The following is a 13,830-nucleotide window of genomic DNA, read 5'->3' as shown; positions in this document are numbered from 1 at the left end:
GAACTGTGTACAAACTGGCTACTGGCAGCCCAGCTTTCAGGTATGATCTGATCAGGCTGCGAACTGGGTATTTTTTCCTCTCATTTTCTCTTTGATTATGGGAAAAAAAATCGTAAAGTACTATTATCACACAGAGGTATTCATAATAAATATGCACAGGTTAAAAATAAAACATTTTTACCTTTATAAAGCACTTCATTTTCTTTTAGAGGTTTCAAGTTTAAACTCCTCAGATATTTTTGATGATGAGCAGCTAATTACATCAGTGTTTTGCATTTGCCATTGCACAACTCCCATGAACAAGGTGTGCCTTAAAATTAGATGTTGCAGCCCTTACACTTAACCTGATTAGGTCAATAATTTAAATATTAACACAGTTATGGAAACGCAGGCAGACAGATTCTTGTTAAACAAGAAGTCATTACATACTCTTACATTGCATCCTTTTAAAACCACAATGTTTTCAGATGCAGAATGAGCACCTAGATGTCTGCCACAACATACTGTCTTTTGCTCCTATACCCACGATGGCCGTCAATCTTACAACTTTGTCCTCCAGGACAAGGTAACTGAGTCACAGTGCAAACTTAATCACGTCACAACACAAAGCTGATGGGATGATCTCATTACTGTTCCAGGAAAAGGAATAAACTCAATTACTATTGACACCAGCAAATCCAGCTTTCAGCAAAGACCTATGAAGGGCCTGACCACATAACAGAGAGAACAAGTAGCATGAGTGGCACTCTATTAAGTAAACTACTATCGTAAGCGAGATAGTGACAATGAGATTTTAAAGAAAGTCTCTGTGCTTTGTCAGAGGATTTTTGAATTTTAAAGGAGATTTGAAGTTCAGCCAAATCTATGATCCTTTTTTTGGTAAGGTTAAGGTACCTGGAAGTTACCTTTACGTGAGGATAAAAATAATTTTGTACATTAAAGAGAGATTTACTGTACTATTTCAAGCACTCAACCCAATCTGAATTGGCTAGAAGGTTAATTTTGAAGATCTTCACCCTTTTTTTAATACTGCATTTGGATTATCCTTTAGCATAGTATCAGACATGCAGAAACAAAATCTAAAATGACTAAATCTAACTTAAAAAGAATACCTGTCTGATCAAAGCTCCTCGCTCACCTGTGTTGCTTTTTTTGGTTTGTGTATTTTTGTAAAATTAACTAGCAGGAAAAGCCTTATCTTCTAAGAGTTGCACTTAAAACTGATTGCTTATAAAGATTTGAAGAATGATTGGGATTATCATCCTAAAACAGCACCCAGGGGAACCGGGTGGATCAAGGGATTGCTAATGAGATATTGAGTCTTTCACATCTAAACTGCTGATTTAAATTCAATCCAACACAAAGATCCCCCAACTGGTGGACATTTGATGATTTGTAAAAAATGAGGTGATGTTCTCACACTATTCTTAGAAGATACACCTTTTAAGAGCACTAGAGCATTGAACTGCCAGGAAAATCATCCCTCTTTGTAATGAAACCAAGGAATGAATTGACAATGAAACAATTTATATTAACTATTATCCCTCAATACAGCAATATAAAGCAAGGCTTTGACTTTCTGGATGAGGTTTACTTTCCCCAACCTGTTTAAAATAAGAGTTTCAGCCTCTAAGACTACTACAGTAAATTCAAATTAAACATTTTAGTAAGGTAAAAATTATTATTTAAGTTCCAGAGTAGCTATATTGGGCTTTAATGACTTATAATTTACAGAAAGGGCAGTGGTAGATGTTAATGAGTGACTCAGACTACTTTCTATTATGCTTTTCTGCAGGAGCAGTCATTATCACATGTCAGTTGCTCAGAACATAGCACTCTCTAGTTCTCCTTCTCATTTAATAGAAGCCAATTAATCATTTCCAATCATTTATGTGCTCAGTGAATTTAGAACCTAGTTTCACTCATAAATTACAGGAAATGTATCATTTTAATTAACTTACTAGTCATAGTTGTTTTACAGATGTTTTGTTTTGTTTGAACATACTTTAGCCTATGAACTATTTGCAACTCTTATTACTGTGACTCTTGATTTACTAATGGGATCTGTGACAGATCAACTGTTTGACATAGTACTGTTTCCCTGTGCTGACTACTGGGTCAGGTTGAGACCACCTCCTAGGAGTAAAACTCTTTGCTCTCGGTACCTAATACAACTATCTCAAACTGCTACCCTGCAAACTAAGCCCACAGTCAGTTGACTGCCCACATGCAGATGGACTGACCTTTACCTGTGTATGAATCAGTGTGTTGGCCACACATTAATTGACATAGAAGGAATAGAGCCTGTTCCCCTTAAAGAGCTCTTTCCTTCCTCCCAAAAAGTACTCCTTTCACCCCATAATCCAAGTCCCTTCTCCCTGTAAGAACCTCCCTCACTTACCACACATGTGCACACAGAGAACCTCTCAGAGCTATCAGAGCAAGACCCAGCCATGTGCTGGGTGGCACTGCATGGAATGGGGAAGGCTACATAAGTTCTTTTTTGCATCTTTCAAACGATCCCTCTACTGAGTTCGTTTCTCTACCAGGGATAACAGCTTCTTCCTGTGCTAGGTCCTAGGACAAATCCAGAGAGATTGCCCCTCGGAACAGGAAGAAGCAATGTGGTCCCTTTAATTAATGGAAGCTGCTGATCATCCACAGATCTTTCCGTCCATGGCACCATCAAAAAGCTAACGCAGGTTCTAAGATGACCCCTTTACAGCAGATATGCACAGCTGGTCAAAGCCACCAAACATCACACAGGTTCCTCAGCAGAGGTAAAGAGGGACACTACAATATGTGGAAAAGGGTAAAGAAGATACCATTTCCTCTCCTGCTAATCCTCTCTTACTTTCTTCCCCTTGCGCACTGCCTTCTGTATCCTGGTCATTCCAAACCCAATTTGTCAGCCATCCCTCCACAGATGCCCATGAGCAGGTGCTGGAAATTTGTCCTAGGGGACAAAAGCAGTAAACTTAATTCATGACAGGTGTCACGTTCCTTCACATCATTAGAGGAGCTCACTGACACATCCACAGCCCCATCTCCCAGGACAGCCTGTGTGTAGAGACAGTGATACAAGAAGGCAACAACCACCACCATCGGTACTCTCAGAGTCCTTGAGGAAGCCCTGGATGTGGTCCTCTGAAATATGGCTGGTGAGAAGGATGAGACCCCCTTAGCAGGTGCCAGGAAAAAATCCATTCTGAAGATAAAAGTACTTGGCTACCACCTTTCTAGAAACTCAAGGTCATGGGGCTGATTTCTGTAATCAAAGGAATGGATGATCCCCTGTCTTCCTATTGGGTTTTCATCTAGGTGCTGAGACAACACCAGTACTCGGTCTTATCTTCCCTGCCTAAACCTCCTCCTGCAGCTCCAGCTGTTCCCAGTCTCCATGCTGAACATTCATGATCAATCATGAATACAAGGCTTGGCAAGCACTAGAATGAATCAGACCCAGAGAGAAAAGGTGTACATACAGAGCCCTCTTTTCTTGCATTTCCTGTGGATCTGTAAGAGGGGTGTCGTTCTCTGCCAGAAGGCTGCTAACATGCTTCCTGATATCCTTCTACTTTTTCAAGCAGTAGATGTATGTACACGATCCAATTCCCCTCCCAAAGAAGATGGATGCGTGATCAGAGAAACGTGCTTCAGGCTTAGTGGTCTCTCTGGACCAGACTTTACACTCTTTCTCCTGTCACTCAATATGCTGGGGTGGGTAAGGCAGGTACCTTTAGGCTCCAAAATACCTTGCACTGGATGACAGCTTGCAACAGACCTCCACCAACTCCTACTTTTCCTGTTGCTGCAGCACAAGCATTGGCACACACCTTCTCTACATCCCAGCACCTGTACTATGAGAAAAAGATATTTCCTTCCTATCAGGCCCAAGCTTCCAAAAGGCTTCTATAAAGCGTATGTCATCTGATGGGTCATTGTAACAATGACTGTTGCCTGACCTTACCCAAAATTAAGAGCTCATGGCCATTACAGACACCAGGTAGCAGTCTACAAAAGGAGATGACCAGCCACAGGGGAGCTCCTTACTAATTTCTGGCCTTGTGGACATTTTTCTGGGATCACTGTTCTGCAAGCCTCAAGGCCTGTATAATAGTTAGAAGGATTTTTCTCTATATACGTTATTCAGTACTTATCATTACTGAATGTTATCTGCAATTCTGTCACCCACTCAATCAATATTTTGATTTCAATATTTTGCAACTCTTCACAATCAGCCTTAATTTTGAACAACTCTGTATCATAAAAAATCTTTGTCATAGCACTCTTTTTCCAGGTAATTTATGAATGCATTGCAGAGCAAAGATCCTGGTGGGCTTATGACAGTAATCTACATTTATGGTGCAATATTAGCCATTTATAATTTTCTATCATTTAGGCTGCTATTAACCTGTGAAAAGAACTTGTCTCTCATGGCAGCTTAGGTGCTCCAGGAAGTTCTACTGAGAAGCCTTAAGAAATGCCTTTTCAAACTCCCAGTCCACGATACAAACCGGGTTACAATTCTTCACATACTATTGACTCACGCAGAGAATCTGGTTAAATATGACTTCCCTCCACAGATGTTATATTGACTATTATGTAATTTGCTATATTTATCTTTCTGTTTACCCATTCTCTCCCTATTATCATTCCTAACAGTTCAGCCTTAGAGAAGCCAGAGTTAATTGTCAGAACAACCCCTGGAGCCCTTTTAAACATCTTAGTATAGATAATGGTTTATCTGATAAGTTGCATACCACAACTACAGGCTCAACAATTTCTTTGACAGTTACCATTGGGCCCAGCTGACCTGTTACTACTCACTTCATGAAATTGTTCCAAAATCTCTTTCTGTAACACCTTAAATGTTTTAGACAATTCTATATATCTAAAAACCAGATTGAGGTGATCAAACTGTGTGACTTACAGAGACAAAAATCAGAAGTCTGAAAAATGATCTTTGTGGTATAAGTACAAGATTTTCCCTCTTCTTGTCTTCAGAGAAATACTTCATGTGCCAGTCTAGAAAATGAAGTCTTACGCAAAGACACAGTACTTTCTCAAAACCTTTGTAAATAGTGATGAATGACTACCTTCATGGCAGATGATGTATGTTCATTTGATGAACTGACAAGCTATTTATGAGGACTATCCATAAACATGAAGAGTGGCATCTTTGTCTCTTATGAGACAAGTTTTTGTAAAGTACACATCTTGGATGACTGACCTTGCTAAATAACACATACTAGTCAACTTGGTAGAATGCCACAAACAGTAATCTAAATTACCACTATAGATTTCCAACGAGCTTTTCTTAGCACCGCAATATTTATGGACATAAACATTCTAAGACAGATAGAATGTTACACACATTAAGAAGTCTTCTGATGGACCCCTCATGTGGAGGTAAGCTATCTCATCACTTTGAAATTATCTCCAGGAGCTTTATCCAGAAAATGTTTCAAGGGAAATCATAGGAAATAAGACACTTGCTAATTGTGTCTGTCCTCTATCACATTTCTATCCAAAATTTCACACCCCAGAGGGACTCTCCTCAAAACTGACACTCAGAGCGACATTTCTTGTATGGTGCAGTTTCTGAATTTGCTTATGAAAATGGAAATGAGAAAAGTATTCAAAGACCATGATCCCATGTATTTGTAGCATATATATAGGAAAAGCACACAAATATATCATAATAACATATCTAGTTTTGACTCTGAGAACAAATTATGGGTGTGTTTCTTCTCCTTTAATGTGAGCACCACCAGGAAGCACTTTTTAAAAGGATAACAAGGCAGTGAAAAGGACTCAGATTCACAAAAGTGTGAGAGGATAATTTTGTGATGGGCATAGATTGTGGGAATTTTCTGAATAGATGCTCAGAGCCAAAAAAAGCAAAACCTTTCTTCATTTTCTAAATTAAACAAAAACTTCTAATAAAGACATAAGATAAATTCAATAATATTATTGTCATAGGACATGTCAGTGCAGCAAAGCTAAGACATGATAACATTTCAATGATAAACAGAAATCACAGGTTTAGAGTTGAGATACTAATAAAACATAGGAAGTTAAAATTAGAAAATGTTGCAAACACATCTGAGAACATAACCAAAACAGTCTTGAGAACAGTGTGTTTACCATATTAGTGGAGGAAAATTTACATAATTAAAAGGCATTGACAATTAATGTAATGCAGGCGAAGGAGCAAGAACATCACTTGTAATTAGGAAAACTATTTGTCAGTCTCATTTTAAATTGGACTCAGAAACTTCAGACACATCAGTGGCATTTATATGAGTAAAAGTTACAGGAACAACCATATTTAAAACACATTAGGGCCACTAACTTGTAGTTTATCAGTAAACCAAAGAACGTTGAGTATGTTTCCAACCAACACCAGGGGGGCAAAAATGAGAGTAAGTTCTCTAGATAGTCTTAGAGGCTGTGGGACAGAAAGCACTAAATGAGGGGAAATGTCAAAGAGTGGTTAGGGTATGGAAATAGACAACTGACGGGTACATAACAAAAAGTGCAAATACCAGATTGCTAACAAAGAAGTCTCCTGGGTGAGACTGCCATAAGAACAAGCTGAAAGCTGGCAATGGGGAGGGCATGGATAGATAAGCAAATGGAGGTTATGGCCTTTTTCTTCCTAGATCACAGGAGAGGATTTAATTAGTGGTTGGGGTTATCCACAGAGAAGCTTCTCCCATGGAAAGCAGGGGGGATTTGAAAATAGGACAATGGCATTTTACTAGGGCACAACAGCTGAGAAAGGATTCTCCAGTGAATAGGGAGCACTGGTTCACAGCATCTCCTCTCTCTCCTTATTTTGAATGAACTCAGATCTTGGAAACTGAGCTGCTGCCTATATTTGAGTTTGTTTACATAGCTGACTGACAGGAGATAATATTTCTTTACATCTCTCTTTACAGAAGCCTGCAGCAACAGATGGATTTTGTAGCATAATCTAAAGGTCAACAACTTCTGACCAGTAAACTAATGGAGAACAGACCAGACTGCAGCAAGTTCAGCACTGGGGAAACCTAATTAAAAATTATGTTCATATTTAACCAGTGTTTCAGAATTGCAAAAGGACAGAAGGAATACCTGAGGCACTTAAGATATGTTCAAACCAATAAATGTTTTTTCTAAAAAGGAAATCTATGCATAAATGTAAATCATATGCCAAATTCAGAAGTTTCAAAATGCAAAATGTAACAAACAGACAATTTTCTCCATCAACTAAATGTAATTTAGAAGCCTTTAGACACATCAAATTATTCTAAGCTCAGCATTCCAAAACTTTGGATTTTGTAGTGATGCATCTGAAATAGCCAAGAAGTATTTTCACAAGGTATAGATTTGAAAAAAGTCCACAAAACCAACCAGATGAAAAACTGTCACAGGGACATTCAGAAGCTCTTATGATTAATCAAGACTCTCAAGCCACAAACTTGAAATATCCTACTTCTCTTCAAATGAGAAAGCTGGTTCAGCCCTGGCATCCCGGTCAGCTGCCCGCACTTTCATCGACATTTCTTCAACTGCCCAAGGTTGCATGCTTCAGCTACTGAATATCTGTCAGACGCAGAGAGACTAAACAAATATGACCTATGCTTCACAGTGATGCGTACAACTACAGCACACCATCCAGAATAACTGAAAGATCAGTTAGATACCATTTTTTATAGCCTTTCAGTAAGAAATCATTCCAGTCTGGTATTTTGCAACATGGGTAACTGGTCAGTATATGGAGTCATTCCCCTTCCACAGCAGAGATCGTCAAGCAGTGAAACAAGTGCAGTCTCCAAAGCACTGCACGGCCTGTAAATTGATAGGCAGAGGTGAGAGATCCTTGAAAACCAGCATGTTTTATCAGTCAGTTTGAGGAGAGTCAGTGTCCTTGACAATAATAGTTTATCACTGAATGTGACACAAACACTGCCTTTAGATATGAATTCTACACATACATAGATGCAGCATAGATGCAGAAGCAGCAAAACCCAAATCTCTGGTTACCACAACACTAGTAGTAATTTCAGCTATTATGTAATTGATAATGAATTCTGTAGTCAATATTGCAGAATTACTATTTGATTATTATGCCCCTCTTTTGCACACACTTTTCTGAATATGCCTTATAGGAAGATGGATTCCCTATTTTAAGAGATTTCTGAGAGTTTTTAAGATTGATGAAAACATAAAGCAAAGTTTTCAGCTGCAGACTTCTAAAGAGAGCGCAGAAAATACACATGTGGGAAAGGAAGTACACATTTTAAAGAGCTGGCTAAAAGATAGCACTTTGATTTTGCCCCAGTTGTTGATTTGATTCCACGAGACCATGAAGAAGACCAACCAGTGGGAATTCAAACATTAGATCACAATAAATCAATAGACATGAAAACATTAGCTCAGGCATTAAATTTACATTTTCCAGACCATTGGCTCTTGTGACCCAGAATGTACTGGGAAATTTGAAGTTCTACTCTCAGTTCTGTAGCTCTGTTTCATTTTAGCCCAAAGCAAGAATCACGAAATGCAGGCTCTCACTTCACTCTCTTGCTCTGCACTGGAATATACTTATTTTTAGGCGTGGCATACTAACAACCTTATTACACACAGGAGTGGAGAAGATAAGGTCCAGGCTCCATCTCAGATTGGGATGATGCACACAGTGTTTAAATGGAAGCAGCAGCTGTTGAGGGACTGTACAATCAGCTGCTTAGCTGCAAGAGGCTTTAGCACACTCAGAAAGAACAGAATTTTGAGATATTTGTTTCTAATACAGAAGAAATCTTTACTGAGCACATAACAAGCTGTTATGTTTAAGGGTTTCAAGATTTTAAAAACATTTCAAATAGGAAAAGATTTCAAGGGATGGCAAGACCCACATTGTCAAAACAGAAGTCAAGTTCCTGCCACCAGCAGTAAGTTCTCAGAAAAGCAGAGTTAAACAAAAGGCATTTGAATTTTTAAAATTATGACCAGATAATAATAACATAATACCTCTTAGCAATCTTCCAGAAAACTGAAAGCTTCATCAAGAACAGCGTAGGAAAATTTCAACCTGAGGCCAACACCTATTATGAAAAATCACAGATGAAACATCCCGAAGTTACAGGTAACACGGAAAACGTCAGAAAACCCCAATAATAAGCAACCACACATGCCATATATACCCTGTCTATACCACAAGGGAGAATAATAGATAAATATTCTGCTGTCTTTTGGATAACATGCTTTTAGCATGTTCTGTCTCACTAGCATCACCACAGTGTTTGTCCTAAGCATTGTGCTGCCGTAAATGACTTCCCAGGATAGCTTTGTCTGTCTTCCCTGTCTCCCCATTATTATAGAAATTATACTTGAATAACACTGATGACAGATGTTTAAATATGTCTGTTGCTACCACAGTTTCAACAGGAGCGCACAAAGGCTGCGAAGCATCTCCTGCCCACTACAGTTCAGTCTACTCAGCTCCATTGAGTAGACCCAATGGGACACACTTAGAAATGTTCCTCTTTATCTATCCCAGTTGAATAGTGGCTCTCCTGGACTTCTAACTCTACTTCCCTTGTAGGAAATTCAGATAAATAAAAATCAACATAAGGAGTAAGCTTGTAATGGGAATATTACCCAGGTACAATATTTCATACTGTCAAGCAATATCGAGTTCATTATGGAATATTTGTAGCAATATAAAGAGAACACAATAAAAATACAGATTCAAGGTTTTCCCACAATAAATTACCAACTATATGTGATAAAACAGCTCTAATGAAAAAATATTCTACAGATACAATTTCAAGTCCACTCCCAACTCCTCATTTCAACTGGTCCTTCCACGGTGAGGCTATGCTGATTTGATTTGCTCTTACTGAGGGTACTAAGAGTTAAGAGTTTCTCAGCTGTAGCTTCATCTTAGCTGGGACTAAGGGGCAGAGGAGTCTGTTACTGATGCACACCTTGAGTGGCTATCTGTCACTAGGCTTTTCAAGCAAAACTCAAACATACAAGGTTCTGTCTTCACAAGTCTCTCAAATGAAATTATTTTCTTTTGAATCAAGTTACTCATGCTGTTGTTAATAGTGGCCTTGTCAAAGTAATTTTAAACAAAAAATAGTTACTACGGCTTCTGGGATATTAGATAAGTTTTAAGGTCATAGAATAAGCTGGAATTAATACAGAAACTTTGTAACTTTCTGCATGACATATCCTTATTTTTAGAAATAAAATTAAATCTATACGGACCTCATCAAGTCAATAGAATTTTTTTCTCTGAAATCATACCCATTAATACTTCTATCACATACAGGAGAACCAGTTAAGATGAGTAATAACTTTGACCAAGGATTTACAACTATACTGGACAGGAAAAACATACCCATGTCAGTGGTTTGTACTATAGTATGTAAACTACACTAACAATAGCAAGCAGATTTCTTTAGTCATTCATTCATTCTCCTAAACAACAACTTTCCAATTTATCAAGATAAATGCAGGAGCTGAGCTACAGTTCTTGAGGGAAAATTTAATAACCACTTTTAAACAAATTTTAATTTTGAAGCACAATGCCATATAACATTGATACCAGCATTCTGTAACGTGTCAAAATGAGTTCCAATTAACACAGGTTGTGATTTATTTTCCAATTCTAAAGCTGCAGAGGTAGATGCTAACTATCTGCTTGCAATAATTTTACCATGACTGAAGATAAATAATTAAGATAACTTTCTACCTCCTGCCACTGGAATATACAGTTTTTGTCACTTTCCCACAATGGATTGCTTCTAACACTGCTATTAAATTGCTTAGGGTAAATTCTTTACATATTCATTGGAAGTTAAGTTTTTGTTTTCTGCCCTGTCAAGGACTCTTAACTAAGGATGACAGATCATAAAAGAGAACATTCTGAAAGATAAAATTTTCTTTACCCGTGGTTTCCAGGAAGACTTCTAAGACAACAAACATGTTCACATAGTAAAACCTTCTGGTATAACTAGTAAAGGTGATATTTTCTAAAACCTCTTATTCACAGTAAGAAAACAGCTTACCTATTCTCATACTTATGGTAACTGAAAAAGAAAAATAAAGAAGTTTTATTTTGCAACTTAAGCAGAACCTGGAGAGATGTGATGCTTAGGGTCATGGTTTAGTGGTGGACTCAGTAGTCTTAGGTTAACAATCGGATTTGATTATCTTAATGGTCTTTTCTAACCTTATTGATTCACAGATATAACAGTCACTAATATTATTTATTTGTACTCTTAGCAGTGGTCAAAGGTCTGGTTTACAAGAACCAGGCCACAGCATGCAAGGCAAAATATAGATGTGGCAAGTTCTGTAGAACTTAGATCAGGCACAAGGTATGGAGGGAAAAAAACAAATGAAATCAACTAGTTATGGAGAGGAGAAGCAAAATGCTGGGTTAACTGTAACAAAATAGCATTGTAATTAGGCTAAGAACATATTCAAATTCTCAATTGCACAAATAAACTAAGGGCAATTAAACATTGTGCTTTGCATGATGGTGAAACTTCTTTTGTTTTTGTGCACAGGCATATCGCTACCACATAAGACAAAACAATACATGATTGTACCTTGGTACTTTTACTGGAAAAGTGTTCCTGAATGCCCTTTACACCAGCAGAATGACTCTTAGTTTTCTCTAGTCAAAGGAGGGACAAAGTCTATATGATAGTATGTTTTAAAGTTTCTCATTTCATTGGTAACTTGTTTTAATGAATAAGGAAGTAAAGTTTTGGAAGAACAGGTGATTTGGGTGGAATGGAAGGTTATTGTGTAGGTTATTTAATCTCTAAGACAATATTAATAGCGGAGTGAATATGAACAAGAATCCTTGATACATTGCCACCTGTTATTCACCCAGTTCTCAATCATTTTTAGCATCAGGTCAAAAGTGAATATCTAATAAATGTTCTCCAAGCCAAACCTGTCCCCTCACCCCCAGTTTCAGAGTTGAAGGAAAGCAGGTGTTTGCATGATAAGATCATCAAAATTAGCTTTAAATATTAAAATCCTTAAATTGCGAAAGGACTGAAAATCCAGCAAAAATAGTATTTTTTAAAATGGCCAATAACAGGTTCCTTCTCTGAGCAAGAATGAAGCATTGCAGAGCTGGAAACTGGATGCTTGGTATAGGTATACTAAAAAATACAGTAGAGAAATATCTGAGATAGAAGTGCAGACTCCCAAGAAGCAAAGAGCACTAACCACAGCAGAATCATACCACTCTCTGGGCAGCTGTATCACGCTCTCTTCAATGAACTGAAAATGACCCACCATTAAGACCTGATCTAGCTCCTACCAAAATTACCTGCCCATAAAAAAGATCAAAGTAACTACTAATTCAATTTAAAATTAACCGCTCATTCTGAAATTTCAGGGGTCCAAATATGAAGGCAAAAATATTTCTTTCCTAAGATACATGGAAAAACTCAGAAAATGGATTTCAGATAAAATATACAGAAAACGAGGGGCATTCTCATGAACCTTTCCCCCATATGTATGAGTAGCAATTTCAGAGTTGGGACTCAGATCACAACAACTTCAGCAAGAGCAACCGTAATGTCCTAGGGACTAATGGGTCAGTAAATATAGATCGACTGTTTCCACAGCCAAATCACCACAACTACGAGCTGCTACACAAAATCACTACAACCCCCTTTAGCTACACAAAAAGAGGAGTTTCAATGGTAGAAGTAACCCTGCAGTTTTGGTTACTTCTTTGAGATGTGTTTGCTCACTTCCAGTTACACAGTGGGTTGATTCTTCATAATTTAGATTTTAATTTATTTTAAAACTTTTCCCCAATATATTTAATAAGCACAATAACACAAAAAAATGTGCATTAGTCAGCTAATACACCCACACCCTGGGTGTGTTATAGCCCTCAGCAACACTGCCGCCCCAGTACATCCAAGATGTATGCACGGTGGCTGACAAAAACACACCTTGTTGTGTGTTATTGCTTACATAAGACAGGACTTAGCATATGTAACTGTATATTAATGACACGCCTTGATAAATCGTTAAACTGGAAACTATGGTTGTACTCCAGCAGAAGCTTAGGTGTGTGCTGAATTACACAGAGTAAAATTAATTAAGAAATCCTGTGTTCTTGCTGGCAGTAGCTGTAGTGATATGCTGGGAACAAGAGACTGCACTCCTCACTGACCTACATGGAGCAAGAACCAGGCCAGCCTCCCAAGCACTGAATGCCTCTTGGACAGTACCTCTACCCCAAAATGTGTTAGGATGATAGGATTCATTTAGAATAAAAAAAATCCACCACCACCACCCCCCACACACTGTGTGTTCTCCATCGCTGTAAAACAGCCTGAGCCAGAACTGCAGCCAAGGAGCCTTTCCCTCCTCCGCCCCCAAGCCAACCTCCCCAGTGCCAGCGTTGGCATTTGTGCAATCAGATGGCAAGAAATCAGGGATGAGATCTGGCCAACCCCTCCCATGCTTTTTCTCCCTAGGTTAGTTTTACAGTTTACCACTCACGCTCACACTGGCACCAGAGAGGCGGCAGAAACACAGGGCTGGGACCTCCCTTTTTGACGCCAGCCCACACACAGGCTGGCCTAAAGCAATCGTCAAACTGTGTGATTAACAATGTTGGCAAGAACCTTCCCACAGACACAGTTATCCCTACAAAAAATTCCTTTGCCCCTGTGACTATTCCCACTTGAATATGGAGTTAAGGCGGTGCTCCGCTGGGGAGTTGAGGGGGAGGTTCCCCAAGTGAGCTCTGCTGGCAAACCTCCTTTTGGTCTGTGGTGCAGCAGT

General features: G+C 38.6%; 1 protein-coding gene and 1 long non-coding RNA gene across 7 annotated transcripts in view; one reads left to right on the top strand and one right to left on the bottom strand.

Moving 5' to 3' along the window:
* Positions 1-13,830, bottom strand: part of ULK4 (unc-51 like kinase 4) — a 225,432-nt gene that overhangs the window by 15,964 nt on the left and 195,638 nt on the right. The gene's annotated exons all lie outside the window — the stretch shown is intronic.
* Positions 646-7,085, top strand: LOC113954781. Its single transcript, XR_003530339.1, has 2 exons — positions 646-767; positions 6,948-7,085. It is a non-coding gene; the product is annotated as an uncharacterized LOC113954781 (long non-coding RNA).

This window comes from Corapipo altera, unplaced genomic scaffold, assembly GCF_003945725.1.
Source record: "Corapipo altera isolate COAL_440 unplaced genomic scaffold, ASM394572v1 44b, whole genome shotgun sequence".
Lineage (NCBI taxonomy): Eukaryota > Metazoa > Chordata > Aves > Passeriformes > Pipridae > Corapipo > Corapipo altera.
This window is presented reverse-complemented; position numbering and strand designations above follow the sequence as displayed.